At 41.6% G+C, this 17,973-nt stretch overlaps 1 long non-coding RNA gene across 6 annotated transcripts in view; it reads right to left on the reverse strand.

Moving 5' to 3' along the window:
• Nucleotides 1-17,973, reverse strand: part of LOC115031311 (uncharacterized) — a 395,022-nt gene that overhangs the window by 80,984 nt on the left and 296,065 nt on the right. The gene's annotated exons all lie outside the window — the stretch shown is intronic.

The raw sequence follows: 17,973 nt of genomic DNA on the forward strand, positions 1-17,973 counted from the left end.
GCAGTTAAGAGCACCAGATGCTCTTCTAGAGAATCTGGTTTCAATTCCCACCACCCACATGGCAGTTCACAACTGTCTGTAACTCCAGTTCTAGGGAATCCAACATCCTTATACAGACATACAGTCAGGCAAAACACTAATGCACATGAAATTTAAAGTAAATAAATATTTTTAAAAAAAGATAAAAATGAAGCCTGAAGCCACCTCAAGTCTTTGGGGAAGAAGCTTAACCTTTCTAAGAATAATTAGAACTCACTTTTGTGTGTGTGTCAGGTACTTTCTATATTAGTCATTTACTCAGCCATGTGCTTGTTTAACCTGCGTTCGTTGAGTGCCAACCGTATGCCAGGCACTGTGGATTCAATGTTAACCAGGACATCTGTGTAACATATATCATGAAGCTTCAGTATTGATGATGGAGGTAAAGATGCAATCATTTGCCTTGAATCTATAGAATCAAGTCATAATTAGTTGTCAGTTCATTCATAAGGATTTGGTAATCCTCAGTTGCTTGATTGACGAATTGTGATCAATAGTATAAAGCGGGTATACAGGGTATTTCTCTTTCCCATGTAGGTAAGTAATGTTCTACTCTGAAAACTTAGCAAAGACTTCTAAGAAGAAATAACATTTGAATTATGATGTTTAAAGTTAGGTGAAATTTATATGTGTAGTCTTACTTTGCAGATGAAGAAATAGGAACTCGAAACAGTTGTATGACTTATTTAAAGAGTTGAGGTTTGAAACAAAACAGCAACAGCAACAAAAGCAAGCAAGCAAACAAACCAAAATGAACCCACAGCTGCATGTTTTGTATAGAACAGATTGAAGTTCTAGAAGTAGAAAGTTCAAGATGGGGGACATGTCTGATGAGGGTACCGTACGTTGTCATTCGATGGCATATGGCATCACATGGGAGAACAAATAAAAGAGCTGAGTGACACTCATGGAGGAAAGAGGGAAGCATGGCAAGAAAGGAAGCAGCTGGGCAACCTCAGGAGCCTGGTGTGTTTGTAGAAGCCAGCCCAGCTCCTTGGTACTTAGCCTCACTACAAATGAACACCCATGCCTTCAGGAATGGACCTACGCCTGGGGAGAAGGCTCAGCTGGGAAATCACTTACACACAAACACGAGAGTCTAGTCCATATCCCCAACATTGACATAAAAAGCTATGCATGTAACCCTAGCACTGGGGACACAGACCAGAGCATCCCTGAGTCTTTCTGGTCACCTGGTATAGTTAAATTAGTGATGTCCAGGGCCAGTTAGAGACCTTATCCCAAAAGATAAGGTAGAGAGATGTCAATAGAAAAAAATAGCCAACGTTGACCTCTTACCATCATTAACACACCTACATGCATGTGTGCATGGGCACACATACAGAAAATTATACATATACATGAACACACACACACACATACACACAAGCACACACTGACACTCACCAAAAAGAACTGAGCCCCCATAATCTAACCACCTCTCATGCCTCCATCTCTTAAATGTTGCAACACTTTCCACTTGGGGGGGCCGTTAAACTCTAAGGGAACAAATGATTTCTGAAGCCTAACATACTGTACTTCACGAGATCCAGATTTTATGGCTCCAGTTCTAACTCTAGACCTGGCATTCTTTCTGGCCTGCTGTATTTGATGTATTTGTATTCTAATAAAAAATATATTTTGGTGTTGCTCAAAAGATTTTCTCTAAGTCTATGAAGTGTGTGCTGGGCTTCTGAAGAGGCTCTGGTTCAGCTGGTCCAGTGGACTAAGGAAAGGGAGGGCGCATTTGTGTGGGCTCCTCAAGTGACTGGATGCACAGCGCTGATGAGAACATGTTCTGGGTCTTTCTGATGCTCTCTGCTCCAGGAATCAGTTAGAGCACTTCATGGCAGAAGCAAATACTACTGTAAATCAAAGCTCCCCCTGTCACTAGCAGCCTCGGCGTTGTGGACCTTGGGGTCTCTGTGAAGCTAGGACTACATTGGTATTTGTCAACCCTCATTAAATGATGCTTATATCTCCAGTCTGGACAACTGACCTTGAATCTCCAGAGGAAGGGCCCAGGAATCGGCACTTACTGGAAGTTTCCATTTGACTGAATGGTAGATGATCTCAAAGGTCCCTTCTGACTTGGAAATCTTCTGCATCTATGAAATCAGCTAACCCTTGTGACCCGGAGACATTATGGGACAGTGGAGGATGCAAGGGACCTTACAGAAAGCTCAGCTGCGGGGGAGGGGCGGGGATGACTGGGGCTGGGGGCTGACGCATTGCCAAGACCTGCTGCTCTACTCAGCAGTGTCTTTGTGAAAATAGTAACCCCCCTCTTTCCCCTGACTGATTTATGTGACAGTTGGAAGGCAGCTTCCAGAACAGTCTGTTCCTCCCCTCAGCATTATTAACATAAATATGTGCACGGGCCTTCAGCTCCTGCTTTCTGTGTACACTAGGCTTAAGGGGCCTTGAAAGCCGCAGGCCAGCTGAAGAAAAACCAGGGAGAGGAAGTGTTGTTAGAGACACTGGAATGAAAGGGGGGAAAAGGACAGGAGGTTGCTAAGAGACAATGTCAAGCTGGGCCATGGGATTAACAGCCAGAATCAAAGCAAGAACTTAATGGTATATTCTTGCAGTAAGAGCCCTTTCCAAGCACAAGGGGTGGAGGGTGATTACCCAAGTAATTCCACCCCAAATCAGGCGGAAAGGCCCCCTTTCCTTCTTGGCTGGATGCAAAGTAAAAACTAAGTGATTTAAAAAATAATTCTAGCTAATACCATCCTCTAGCTCCGGGTAGAGGAGAGCAGTGCTTAACTGTAGGCTGACTGGCAGTCTTTACTATGCTAATGAACACCGAGAATCACTAATCCTCAAATTGCTGGCAACCTGTTTACTGAGACTGGTCAAACATTTTCCAAGATATATTTTGGGAAACTGACTTATGAAATGACTATGATACTTCATATAGCCCTGGGTTTTGGTTTCAAACATAAATCAGTTTAAACAGTAGCCTTGTGAATTGGTTTTAACCGCACCCCCCTTTGCAGAAGTAAAGGCCCAAAGGGACTCAGCAACTGGTTGAAAGCCTCAGCTAGTGGGGAATGAAGTACTTGGGTAGGGGGTTCTAGGATCCGGATTTGCTCCTGCTGACACCTCAAGCTATGACTCGGTTTTCACATGTGAAAAATGGAGACATACCTTACAGAGTTGCCAAGCTTAGAGATAATACAAATGCTATATGTTCCAAAAATAGCTATAGATACCATCACTTCTGCCCCTTGTATCATCAACACCGTCATCGTTGAGTTGTCGTTGTCGTGAATTTAATACTTGGAAAGGCAGTTCATAGAAGGGTTTTGGTTGAATCAAGTGAAATAGTAGGTTTAGGCATCCAAGAGGCTAGGTAAATGATAAACCTCTTGAGAGAGATGGAAAAGCTTGTTGCCATTCTTTGGGCCAATCCTGCTATCAGCTACCAGACATGCAGTATCATTTTGGGCATGAGACTTCATGGGGTTAGTTTCTGCTTTACAGCAGATGGTTGGTAGAGCCAGAGGAGCTGGTGACTTCTGCCTACCTTGCCATCGTAATCCTTCAGGGGCTTGTTTACACCGCTTTCTAAGCTCTGGCCTTGAAGTGCCCGAACCCACTTGTCTGTGATGATTCCTAGGAAACACAGGCATTTGGGAACTTCCAACTGATTCTCACCATCAGCCTGCTTTTGAGGCCACTGGACTGGACTGGACACGGCAGCACAACCCTTAAACCCCAGTACTTTGGAAGCAGAGACAAGAACAGAGGCAGAAGCATGTGAGCCTCTATGAGTTCAAGGCTAGTCCACAGAGTAAGTTCAAGACTATCTAGGGCTGCAGTGTAAGAGCCTGTCAGACAAAACAAAACAAAACAAAAAACAAAAAACAAACAAAAAACAAAAATGAAAACCCTTAAAAAATAAACAACAACAACAAAAAACAAACTAAATAAAGAAATAAACAAAACCTACCAACGTCTGGACTGATGAAGATGTGGAAAGCCTTTCTATTAATTTTTCCCTCAATGACTCAGAGGAACTGGTAGAATTATCTTTTGGCCCATTTTTGGTTATTATTCTTGGTTGGGTTTTGGGGGGAGTATCATTTTTGTTTATTATTTACTGTGGTCTTCCCTTGTGCAAGTACACAACATTCAAACACTCTGGCCTCTGAATAACAATTTATTTATTTATTTTGCCATGCTTCCTGTTCAATACAGTAGCTTGCATTGGAAAATAGAAGACTGTGAGAGGCCTTGGGTAATGACACTGCACAGACATGTATACTAACTAGGCCTGGGTTCAGATCACCATGTGGAATGAAGGAGGGAAATAAAATAGATGGGAGAGGAAAACTATGGAGTATGGGGGTCGTGTGTCCACCCTAGAAGGCCATGATATGCAAAATATTTATTGTTGCTGCCATCAGCTACATAATGCCAGTGAAAAGCCAGGCAGGAGAAATAAAGTTCCCAGCTATGATTTAGAAATTGCCTTCAAGACAACAGGAAATAAAACTGCTCCCAAGTTCTTGTAGATTGGCATCTTTCCCTTAGTGGACGAGCATGCACATAAGCAACATTTTCATGGCTGACTTTAAATTAGCCTTGATTTCTCTGTCAAGTAGAGTTAAAGTTCTCGGTAAGATGTTTCATTGCTTGCCTTAATGTGATGATTTCAAGCCTTCTAAATATTTATGCCACTGTCATTATTTAGGAAAATAATAAAAAAGAAAAGGTTAGCCTTCACTACTATTATTGGTCTGGGGTTCTAACATATATCCTAAAATAGTTCGTACTTGAAAATTGAATTCTCTATTAAAATGTCACCACATGAAGATATGTACTGGAAGAGAATATGAATGCTTGCCTCTTTCTAGTTACATAATCCAGGGCAATATTCTTCGATTCCTTACATATCAGTTTGTGGATTTTTTTTTCATTCTGATTCAAAGATAATTGTATCTGATTTGATGATTACTAGGAAGGTGAAAGGAGAAAACCAAGGTCAAGAGTTTGGTACATACTAAAAGCTTAAGAAGTAGTAGCATTTTTTTTATCTTTAGTTTGTTCCAATTAGGTTTACTCATCATGAGTCTTCTTGTGACTAAGTACCAGTGCTTCCCTTAGTTTATGTCCCCTCATCTGTGAAAAAGGAATAATTCTATATATTCACAATGTTGTCAATGTGTCATGACTGATGGTTCCATGTAAAACACTGAGCATCCTGCCTGTTTATCAGTGCTGACGAGTTCTTTGCAGAAATGATGCGCTATCTTTTTTACAGAGCTCCTTCATTCAAAAACCACACCATCCATTCCTTTGTATAAGTACATCTCAATCCATTTTGGAGCCCTGGAAACAAAATAACCCAAAGGTGTGATGTCACCACTTTCTGTTCTCAGGGAGGGCATCTCTTAGGTGAGGAAGAGGCCAAGAGCCAAGTGCTAGAAAGCATATGTGTTACCTCGTAAGTTCTAGAGCCCTTTTACCTAGAGAACATTTCCCAAAATGCTATTATCAACCATCACGTTGGCTGACACCAGACCCAGTGCAAGTAACACAGGGCAGAATGAGTGTGTTGGTGATTTTATGTCAACTTGACAGAAGTTATCGTCACCTAAGAGGAAGGAACCTTAAGAAAATGCCTCCAAAGCCGAGTAGTCGTGGCGATTGCCTTTATTACCAGCACTGGGGAGGCAGAGGCTGATGGAGCTCTCTGAATTTGAGGCCAGCTTTGTCTACAGATCAAGTTCTAGGATAACCGAGGTTATACAGTTTTTTATATGTCTCAAAAAAAAAAAAAAGGAAGAAAGAAAGAAAGAGAGAGGGAGAGAGGGAGAGGGGGAGGGAGAGGGAGAAGGAGGGAGGAAGGAAGGAAGGAAGGAAGGAAGGAAGGAAGGAAGGAAGGAAGGAAGAAGAGAAAATGCCTCCATAATATCGGACTGTAAGCAGGACTCTAAGATATTTTTTAATTAGTGATTGATGGGGAAAGGGACCAGTCCATTGTAGGCGGTGCCATCCCTAGGCTAGTGGTCCTGGATTCTATAAGAAAGCAGGCTAAGCAAAGCCAGAGGGAGTGAGCCAGTAAGCAGCATCCCACCATGGCCTCTGCATCAACTCCTGCCTCCAGATTCCTGCCCTACTTAAGTTCCTGTCCCGACTTCTTTCAGTGATGAACAGTGATGTGAAAGATTAAGCCAAATAAACCCATTTCTCCCAAACTTGCTTTTGTCCTGGTGTTTCATCGCAACAATGATAACCCTAACTGGAACAGTGATAAACTGTTAACATTTTCTATTCCCCATGAGCTCTGTAGATGAGAGGAGTGTCCATTTTTCTGGGCGTGATGAGGCTTGAAGAGGACAGTATTTGAGAGGAAGATGGGAAGAGAAAATGGCTTGCTTGAAGAACACCCAGAGAATACTGATGGCCAACAACACATAGTCAACAATAAGCAATGTGAAAACAATGAGACTTGACAGGGGAAGCTAGGTTGGTACACATGACTTCCGTACCGGGATAAGACAGGTGAAACACAGCATGAGCCACAGGAAAATCGGGTGTCATGATCAGGTCTGAGTTTCAGGACCCACCCTGGCTGCTTTGCTCTGAAAACATGTGAGGATACAGATTATACGAGAGACTGTCAGTTTCTTCTATCAGTTGTTGTAATAAGTGTCCCTTCTTTGAGTGAGTGTAAGAGGTGAGAGTATAGGAAAATATGAAATTCAGCATGGCCAGTCCTTGCTGAGGCATTTAGAGGTAGTAGAAATGGTGCTCACTAGACATCAGACATAATTTATGTGGGGAGTAATTTCCAAGACTGTGGTCAATGGACTTCACATCCTGGTGTCCATCCCCTTGAATAACCCTCTCCTTGTGAAGGTGGGCTGTACTGAATAAGTACTGTAACAAAAAGAATATGGCTAAAGTGATGAGTCTTCCCTGACTGTGCTACTGAAGACTGAAATGACCATCCTGCAGACGCTGCTTCCCTGTCCTCAACGTGCTAACACCCCCTACTTCTCCATGCTCACTCTAATGTTGCTCTCTGTAGAGAGGTCCTCAGGATAAGGAACTGAGCCATCCAACCACCCTCAGGAAACTGCCTCAGCCTTAGCTGGAAGAATCATAGCTAGAGGCAGAGCCTCCTTGTAGCTTGACTGACATCCCAGTACAAATGACTCAGGTAAGCTGTGCCTGGCTTCCTGACCCTTGGGAAATATTAGACCAGAAATTGTCTTATTTTAAGCTGCTAAGATCATAAGTGACTAGTGTGTTACACAACACCTACAGTCAAGATACTCTCATAGGATGTCAGTCACCAAGAGAAGGAGTGAATGGCAAGTACTCACATATATGGCCAGGAGAGCAGAAATAGCCAAGATGGTAATACAGGAGAAAGCTTGATAAGTTAGCTGGTGCTGTGATTCACAAAGAAATCACCAGCACATGCTGGGAGGGGTTGGGGAAAAAAGGGTGTCAGGGCCCCTGTGGGAGATGCTCTTGAAGTTAACCTCCAGTTACTGCTTCAGGCAGAAGTGTGACTTTCTGAGGATTAACAATAGGATCTGGTTTTGCCTTCTGTGTTGTGCTCAAATTCTTGTTTGGATTTTATGATTCTGCATTTCTAAATGCTCTCCTAAATATGTTTATTAATGAATTTAGCAGCTGGCTCTGCAGGGGCCCCTCCAAACTCTTCTTTCCCTGTCTCTACATTCTGAACCCAGTGGTGCACTCTATAAACTCTTGTCTTTTTTCTTCATTATTATCTGTCGCTCCTTGAGCCGACTTGGAAATGGTGTAGAAAATCTGTATAGGAGTGTGAAGTCAGGGTCTTCACCGCTGTAGAGTCAAATTCTTTCCTTGCTTGAGTTTGTTGCCTGTCAGAGGATCGTGGGTTGTCACTGGTCATGGGTTGTCACTGGCCATGCTCTCTAGACTAAACTGTTCCCATTCAGCTCAGAACAGAACTATCAAGGGATAAGGCAGTGCTGCTTCAGTGCTGCGTGGGCTCAAGGATATATGTATCAACTGTTCTGTGGAACTGGTTTGAAGAGGTTGGGTTGAGCACAAACTCCCAAATGGCCAGAACTTCTTCCTCTAAAGCAATAAAGGAGCTAACCTTTGTGGTTTCTTACCTGCCAGGCAAACCCTACACTCTTCTAGAAGCTGCCAAGCCAGCAGCTGCCTGAGACCTGCCATAAATAGCCTGCAGAGCAATTTGCTTTCAAAGAGAAACAGGCAAGGGAGTGCAGGGAGGCAGCCAGCAGTGGGCCCAGCCTTAAGTCTGGAAAATTTGGCAGCAGCAAAATGCACACTGCTCAGCGTGCATCTCTAAAGGACCTCACAAGCTCAATACTGTCCTGAACCCCCACCTACCTGTACGTTCATGAGCAAGTTCAGTTGGGTTACCTGTGCCTACATATTCTAAGGCCAGAGCTGCCTGAAATCACCTTGGTTTTTTTTTTTGTTTTTTTTTTGTTTGTTTGTTTGTTTTTGTTTTTTTTTTTTATAAGTTGTCACCTTCTCTCAATAAAGTTTGTTTTCTCTCCTTGACTTCTCTCAAGGCAGAAGAAACAGATGCAGGGACCATTTGAGAAAATATGCAGTACACTGAACAGCTGTTGACGGTTCTTCCCAGCATTGATCTCAGAAGATGACGTGATGGGTTGCGTACCAGGGTCTCCTATCACCAGATTCCTGGCTTCTTTGTTCTCATTCTGGAAAACAACAGGGCTCTTCTAGCCTCAGGTTGTACTGTGGTTTTACCACCTTGTTTTTTAGCTCCTGGGTAAATAGCTCATCACCTCCTCAAAGAGGCCCCTCCTGATAAGCCATATGGCCACTCCTCCCCAGCCTCCTAATAATTATTACTTACTGCTCTTCAGTAACCTGTTACATTTTCTTCTTAATACAACATGATTGTGTCTACATTCAGGATCAAAGCACTAGTTAGTAGAGGCATCAGGACTGGAATTTTAAAAATATAGCTATGCTCTCCAGTATGTTAGTCATGCATTGCTACTGAGCACTTGAACTGTGGTTAGTCAAATTGAAATATTCTATAACTACAAAATACATACTAGAGTTGAAAGGCTTGATCCCAGTTGGGTATCCCGCGCACGAAATGCTCGGGACCAGAGGTGCTCAGATTCCCAGGTTTTTCAGGTTCAGGTACATTTGCACAGACTTCACCAATTAAGCACACTTAATCTGAACAGCTGAACATCCTCAGAACTAACATGATCCTCAAAATTTTTTGGTGTTGGAACATTTCAGATTCCCAGGTTTTCATTAGGCATGGTCCACCTGTGTGACAATGAGGATGAGGTTGTTAAACTGTGCCACTAGTGTTCTTTCCATTGATCGCAGTATAATGATAATTTCATGCACTAGATTAAATAAAGTAGAATATTGTAATTAATTTTGGCAGCTTCTTCTTCCTCTAAAAAATATAGCTATTAGAAGATTTCAGTTGTATTTCCTGGGGGGCAGTGCTGAATTGTCCCTTTCATCACTGTACTAGTAAGAAGTGAAATGCCAGTAGACTTGACGTAGCGTCTCTTTGGATACTACTGGAACCAATAATTTAGAATCTCTTCTACTGGTTTCAAAAGTTCATTTCTTTAAAAATGGAACTACTTTCACTTTAACTTTCCACGTTCATCAGGTAGCTACTCTACACAAACCACTATGCAAGACGCTTCTTACCGCAGATATACAACCTAAGTAAATCAGGAAGGACCAGAATCCTAACACAAGCTACCCCATAAAAAAGTCTGGGTACTTGGAAGAATTGTGATATCATTCATACATTTGAAGGGAGGGCTGAATGAATGTCAGAGATGAGGCTCCAAAGTCTTACCCTTCCTCTCTCAGTTCTTCCTCTATGTGAGTGTTGGTTCTACTTTTTCTTATCCCTTTCCTCCTGTGAACATAGCTAAAGGTAAGATTGAAGGCAGATTACAGAGATGTCTTGAGTATGAATTCCAAACAGCACTCTTACTCATTGGCTTGTGTTGATGCTGAGGGATTCCTGGTACCAGTCACAGGTGGGATATAGTGATTGATCGAGGTGGTGTTCTGTGCTCCATCATGTAAACAAAAGGTTAGTTAAATCAATGATGAACCCACATTAAAACAAATAATTAAAGGCAGGGAACAGGCACTTCCCAAGCAAAGGGACTATTTTTGAATTAAAGGAGAAATGCTTAGCAGACAGAGAGGAGGTTCATGCTGCTTACTTTCTTTCCCCCAGGGGAACAGAAATTATGGGCATCTTGGCTGAAAGTAAAGACTGTGACACTGGCATTAATGCTTCTAACCTGCAGGAAAATCTTGGTGTTGTTTCTTTGCTGTGTGTGTGTATGTGTGTGTGTGTGTGTGTGTTGTATGAGAGTAAATGAACCTCAGACATAAAACTTTCTTTTAAACAGCAGTTCTCAACCTGTGGGTTGTGATCCCTTGGATTGGGGTGGGGGTCAAACAACCCTTTCACAGGGGTCGACTAAGACCATCATAAAGCAAAGGCATTATAATTCATAACAGAAACAAAATTACAGTTATGAAGTAGCAAAAAAACTAATTTTTTGATTGGGGATCATCACAACATGAGAAACTGTTTTAAAGGTCAACATTGAGAACCACAGCTTTAATTAAACACATTGTTTTTTATCCATTATGTCTTTTCAGGAGAGCAACCTGCACATGCAGATGTTTCAACATCGAGTGTGATTGACCTCTGCACCACTTCCTTTTGCATAGCCGTCACTCAAATGCCAGACAAAAACAACTTGGCAGGGGAAGAGTTTGCTCTCAGTGACTACTTCAGAGGGTCTCAGGTCACTGTGATGGGAAAGGCATGGCTGTAGGATGTGTGCCAGAGGCTTGTCACACAATAGAGCAGGAAACAGAGTGTGAACTAGGGGCTGGACAACAACCTGCACAAACCCACCTCCCTGATCCTCTCCTGACAGCCAGGCCCCACCTCCTGAGGGTTCCAGAGCCTCCCAAAACGGCACTACTGTCTAGTAGTGCCTCACAATACCTCACAACATGAGACTGTTGGGAAAATTTGTATCCAAGTTATAATGATGTCAACCTCTGGAATATCGCTGCTAACAATTTATCTGCATTGCTAACAATGCAGAACATAGAATTAAAACCAGTTCTGGTCTACCAGACAAACAGCCACATCTCACTAATATTATCTGAACATGCCCTACAGAGAAATAGAGAGCTTTCCCACTCACTGTCAAAATTCTCCCCCCCCTTCTAACTCTCCTTCTCCCCCCTCACTCAAAGAAGAAAGGATGAAAGAAAAGAAAAGAAAAGAAAAGAAAAGAAAAGAAAAGAAAAGAAAAGAGAAGAGAAGAAAAGAAATGGAAAGAAAAGAAAAGAAAAGAGAAATATTTCTGTTCCTACACAGGAATTATGTTTCCTCTTCGTTTGGCGTTGAATTCCCCATTTCCAGCCTCATGTTTTAAAGCTGTCTCCTTCACCTTCCTGCCACTACTGCCAGCATCCATGAACACATAGACTCTTTCCCACAGGAGCCATATTTGGACACAGTTCATTAGGATGGAGAGTATTGGGCTTTAGGAGCAGGTGAAACTGCAGACCCTGAATAGATCTTGGTGTGATGGATAATCCCACCGGTGCCCTGGAAGCCCAGTGCACACGTTGAAACTCATGTATGTATTTGTATTCACTTTATAAAGGAATGTTTTGAATCATGTGTGTGACCATCCTTTATTTCAGGAAAGATAGATAAATCATGGGCTTTTACTGTCTTGTTTTCTTTCTGGATACCCAGTTCCATCAGCACAAAGAGATGAGACTTTTCACCCAGGATACTGGAGTCCTGTATAAGCCACAGGGGCAGAAGCAGTGGGGCTTTGCTCTACATGTCTGAAGCAACAGGAAAATAAGAGACAGTTTGTTGCCTGGGAAGCTCTCATGTGGAGAAAAGGGCAGGGAAGAAGAATTGCTTACATGGCTAGTGTGTACTGCACCCAGTTATCATGTTCCAGGATGCCCTTGAGCTGACATTTCCAGTACCTCTCCCTCACTGTGCTTCACGGAAGTTGCAGCCAGGTGGGCAGGCAGAGGAGGCTGACATTGCAAAGGCAGAGGAAGCTGACATTGCATCAGTATGTTTAGGCTCTTCTTCAGTAGTGTGGCTAATATCCGAGAAAACTTGGGACTTCTCTTTACATTAATCCTCATGATACAGGATGAAGTTTTTCTGATGTGGGTCACACTGATACTTTCTACAAATCACTGGAAGTTACTTCTCTAATATATGCAGTGTCTTGGGAATGGAGAGAGATCTATAGAGATGTTCCTCAAAGGATGAGTGGTAGTTGGGGAAACATATTTTCCTTCCTGAAAGCTTTCATGTTTAATTAAATCTGTGGATTCAACATTTTTTTCTCCTTCTTATTTAAATCCCAGCCAACTGGGGCCTTGTCTTTCTGGCCCAGACACCAACCTACATGTCTAGCTTTGCAGGTAATGGTGATTCATTGTTGTAGCCGAGGGAGGGAAGAAAACACCCAGGGAGGGCTTCTTCTTTTTCGCAGAGCACAGAGTATACTTTTTGGAACAGTCAGTAACTTCTAGCTAAAACATTGCCAGGTTTGTTTTAAAGGGACATTCCATAGCTTTGTTTGTATGCATTTATGATTTTTATGCTTGAAGTTATTCAGAGTAGAGAAAAAAATCAAGTTAATTATTCATGCAGGTAACCTATGTGGGCTTGTAATTATTTGCCTAGGCAAAACATCAGTAGCTATGAGATCAGAATATCCAACTCTGTTTAATTTTAGGCATTAAAATCACCTAGAGCTTTTAGAGGTAAAACCCTAAGTTACTTTTTTTTCTGTTGTAATTCTGGTATTTTTCTTATTCTGTGATATATGAGTACTTTTCTACCATGTGTCCCACAATGTTGCCTTGGTGATTTGAGTATCCAGCAATCAAGTAATTTGGTTTTTATCCTGAGGTGAAAAAGAGGAAATAATTCAGCATTAAATGACTAATACTTTTATCTCCATAATTAAGCACCAAGCCAAGTAGACCAGATTATTAGTAAATTCCAAAATATTTGGCAAGAAATTCAGGATTCAGAGTCCTCTGCCTTTACTACTCCCAGCCTTTGGACACGCTGTTCCATGGCCGACACCTCCCTGCCCACTCCCTTCCTCTGATGATGCCCCTCATCACTTCTCAGTTTACTATCACGTCCTAGATACCGCCTGGTCTGTTTAGTTCTCATGACGTACTCTCATTTTTCTTACAAAAACATTGTAATTCATTAGATCTGATCTGTGTTGGGGAGTTACTATGGAGTAAGTGTGGCTGCAGCCAGCATCACGAGCTCACACTAAGCAAAGACTCTGTTGATATGAATGAACTCACGGAACTGATATTCTGTTTCACCTTGGTGCAGGTCAGAAGTGGAAGATAATTCCCACTTAGAACCTCCATAAACCTTAGAAGTTAAAGAGTCCAACCTTTGTCTCCAGACCAGGGCTATCACTGGACGGTCAAGCTTCCCTCCCATTATGCATGTTGATAACCTCTGTAAGTATACCTTGCTGCTTCAACACTGTTTCTAATACAGACTCAGGAAACTGTCATTATACCTAGGTGTTCGTGATGGCCCCATGACCCTCCTCTGAGTCGCTCTCTGTGTGTTTGCCTCCCACCATGAGTGCTGAGTTAGGAATGATCTCTGCTCACTTCCTAGATTTCTATTTGGTTTCAAGGTTAGGCGATTTCATTGGTTAATCTTGATTATCAATCGGATCAGATTCATGGATGCCTGGGAGATTAGTGGAGTGTGTTTCTGGGGTGTGTCGGAGGGTGTTCAGAGAAAATTAAGGGGAAACTATTTGCCATGAATGTGGGGAACTGTAGTTGTGTGAGTAGTTCCATTGCAACATTTAGGGATATTAAAAACTAAACACAGAAGAGAGAGAGAGAAAGAGAGAGAGAGAGAGAGAGAGAGAGAGAGAGAGAGAGAGAGAAACAGAGACAGAGAGAGACAGAGAGACAGAGACATCCAAATCATGCAAGCATATAATCATTCAATCTTTGTCTCTATCTCTGTCTCTCTCCTGTGACTCTGTCTCTGTGTATCGCTGTTTGTCTCTGTCTCTGTCCTGTCCCTCTGTCAGTCTGTCTGTTTCTCTTTTCTCTCTCTATGGGTATGTGTCTGTCTGTCTGTCTCTCTTGCTGTGTCTGTCTCTGTCTGCCTCTCTCTCTCTCTCTGCCTCTTCATATGAAATCTCTAAAACTGTGGGACAAAATGAATCTTTTCTTTCTTAAGTTACTCTGAACTGCCCTTATGGAAATATAATGGTTTAATTTTGGAAAACAAAGATTTTTTTAACCTGTTCCCACTGTCATTCCCAGCATGTAAGTAGCAAATGAATCTATCCTTGGATTAAGTTAAATTAGAAATTTTGCTTTTGAATAACACTGGTCAAGTTGCTGACTTGAGTATCATTCAAAACAAACAAACAAACAAAAACATTCAATGAATTTTGTCTTGGGATTAAGATAGAATTTTCAACAATTTCTGAAGTGGTCTTAAATATGCCTCTGCTATTCTGAGAAACCTGCTCAGTGTAAATAATCACCGATTCAACATTGTTCAACTCTGAAAACTGCTGAGGCTCTACACCATGTACTACCAAACATTCATGGAAATTATATGTATATAAAACAATTGTCTTTAAATGTATAGTTATAATCATCAAATGTTTAGTTTAAAGATAGCACACACACACACACACACACACACACAAAGGATAATATAGAAAGTCCTCATGTATAAAGGGGTGATAAGCAGAAATGTTTAGGAAGTCCCATTTTGAGAATATGTTTTGGCCCAATCTGGCTGTCATGCTGGAAAATATAGGAGGTATTGGAGCTGTCCTTTTATCTCGCTGCTATGACAACCTACCCAACCAAACAACTCAATAAAGAGATTTTTTTTTTTGACTCTCAGTTGGAGGGTACTGTCCTCTTTTACCATGAGGTCATTGTAGCCTGAGCCTGAGGTAGCTGGTCACACTGTGTTACACTGTTAGGAAGCAAAAAGTGATGAAAGCTTAGTTCCCTTCACCCTTTTACTTAGTCCATCATCCCAGTCCATGGAATGGTGTCATCCGGAGTGAGAGAGGCTTCCTACCTTGTACAACCTAATTTAAACAACTCACCACAGGCTTGCCTAGTACTTTATCTCCTAGATTAGTGGTTCTCAACCTTCCTAATACCATGACCCTTTAATATAGTTCCTCATGTTTTGGTGACCTCCGACCATGAAGTTATTTTTGTTGCTACTTCATAACTATAATTTTACTACTCTTGGGAATAGTAACATAAATATCCATGTCTTCCAATGGGACTAGGAATCGTGACCATAGGTGGAGAAACACTCTTCTAGATGATTCTAGAGCCTTTCAAGTTGACAGCACAAAATAACTGGTTCTATGGAGAGTTCCATGTAGAGAGACGCTGAGGTCTTCACTACTAGGTAGGGACAGGTTCCTCCAGCCCCTAAAAGTAGCTTCAAAACCTCAAGCTCATGGTTTCAGGAAGAAATCAAAATATTATGTTGGATATAATTTTCAATATGTCAATATGTTAAGTCAATAGCCTCTTCAGAAAACAAACATGGAAATGTGCCTTAATGGGACAGCACTTGGCTAGCAAGTTTAAGGCCTTGAGTCCCGTACTCAGGAGCAGGAAAAATGGGGAGGCATTTTGTGGGAACTGAGAAATTAGCTCAGTGGGCAAATGATTACCCAGCAGGTTCGAGGCTTTGGAGTCTACCCCAGCCCTTGGGTGGTATGAACAATAATAATGCTAACAAAGATAGAAGTTTATTTTCATTTGTGTAATATTGATTGAAAACTCAAACTTTGAATGCTCTTCACAACTTAACTAATGCAATGAATTCTTTTCAATTAAAATCAGTTTGGGGGGTCAAACAATAGTCTCAGTAACCTCAATCTCACCAGCAAGCTGGTCTTTATATTTTTCATAATTAATTTCTAGTTCCCAGAATATTTCAGTCAATGGTGCCTTTGTATCCCACACCTGCAACTCGGCTTTTTGCTTTATAAGCAATGGATTCTGGGAGCATTAGCCCTCTGTATAGGAGAACTTCAATTAAATTGTAATGTGTATTATGAAGCTTATGAAATTTCTGGTCTCCATGCGGATTATTTCAACATACTTAGTATTAGTCTTCTCTCCTTCTTCTTACCTGCTCTTGGCATAAAGAACGTGTGTGTGTGTGTGTGTGTGTGTGTGTGTGTGTGTATGCATGTGTGTGTGTGTGTGTGTGTGTGTGTTGCTGCTTCTCATGACCTCATCTCCTGTCACAGAACACTTGTCCCTCTTTTGGTTTCCATTTTCTATTTTGACAAGTTGTTTTGTGTTGTTGATTTTTGTTGTTGTTGTTTGTTTTTTTCATTTAGGTTGACTTTGGTTGGGGTCGTCTGATCCTTTGCAATCACAAGCCTGGGTTAGACTGCATATTATACCCTACACTTCAAGGTCGGAGTGGTTTGATTTGTTCTTTTTATACTTTTCCATTTCCTTTATTAAAAATAAAATATCATTATAAAGATAATAAATCTCAAATGACACACAAGTATATAAGGCAGATAAAAGTCACTTCTGTGATGAATAGTTTTGACTCTATATCTTTCAAAGTTTTTATGCTTGTGTTTTCTTTGTATAAGTAAACATATATTCATAAGGAAAATTTTGTTTGTATAAACAAGATCATTTAATAGCATTCTGTAACTTAAAAGATCTCAGTAATATAAAGATATTTACTTAACAGCAGTAACTTCTATTACTGAGATATTCAGATGCAAGATTATCTTCCCCAGTTCTCAGAAACAGTGCTGTGTGAAGACTGCTGTTAGTGCTTCTGCTTTAAAGATAATGGTGGGGTCTTGGAGAAGTCAAGTGTCTGGTCTGGTGCCATATAAGTAGTAAAAGCTGAGTTGGGTTTCAGTCTTCAGAAGCTGTACAGCAGAACTCATCTGCCATCCCTCTTACTCTCCAGAACTGGGTCTCTTTGGAGCCATTCCCAATTCCCTCTGACTTTTGCTACACTCATACTTTTCTGCCCTAAAATGGGTACTCTTTTTAAAAATTAATTATTTTATATATTTAGATCCCAAATGTTGCCCTCTCTTCCAGTCTCCCCTCCCAGAGTTCCCAACCCCTTCCTTCTAAGAGGGTGTCCCCCGCCAGGCCCCTTCTCTGGGGCAGCAAATCTTTATAGGCACATACTCTCCTACTGGAGCCAGTCAAGGCAGTCAGTCCTCTGTTAGATATGTGCAGGGGGCCTTGGACAAGCCAGTGCATGCTCTTTTGTTGGTGGGTTAGGCTCCTGGAGCTCCCAGAGGTCCAGGTAAGTCGGCACTGTTGATCTAATGGGTATTCTGCTCAGCACAGTTCAACCACCTACCTTTGCTGGTTACGGTTTTGCTATACTATGGCCTTTGAGTCCTTTCTCTCAAGGTATGTTTTGACCTCTTAAATGGTCAGAAGGTAGTTTGGGAGTCTTATTTATAAATTTTGCTGGACCTTATATCTCTTAGAAATAAAAACACCTGAAGGGCAATGGTTCCTTCTTTTTCTTTCTTACTCTGATTTACACTACTCATGTCTGTCTCAGTTCATTCATGGTCTCTGATGAATGCTCCCAGCAATGCTTTGGGTTTGTTCCCATGGCTTTAAGTTTTGTTCTTGAGAAAGAAGAGAACCTACTTGCTCTGTGTCCTGGAATTAGGAAGGGGGATGGGAGGAAATTTAGGAGCATAAAGAGATGAGACTACTGCTCTTGGTTTACAAACTAGGAAGCCAGCATGAGTCTCTAAATCTACACTGTGTCACAACCCAGTCCAC

This window comes from Mus caroli, unplaced genomic scaffold (assembly GCF_978045245.1).
Source record: "Mus caroli unplaced genomic scaffold, Mus_caroli_1 scaffold_7, whole genome shotgun sequence".
Taxonomy (NCBI): Eukaryota; Metazoa; Chordata; class Mammalia; order Rodentia; family Muridae; genus Mus; species Mus caroli.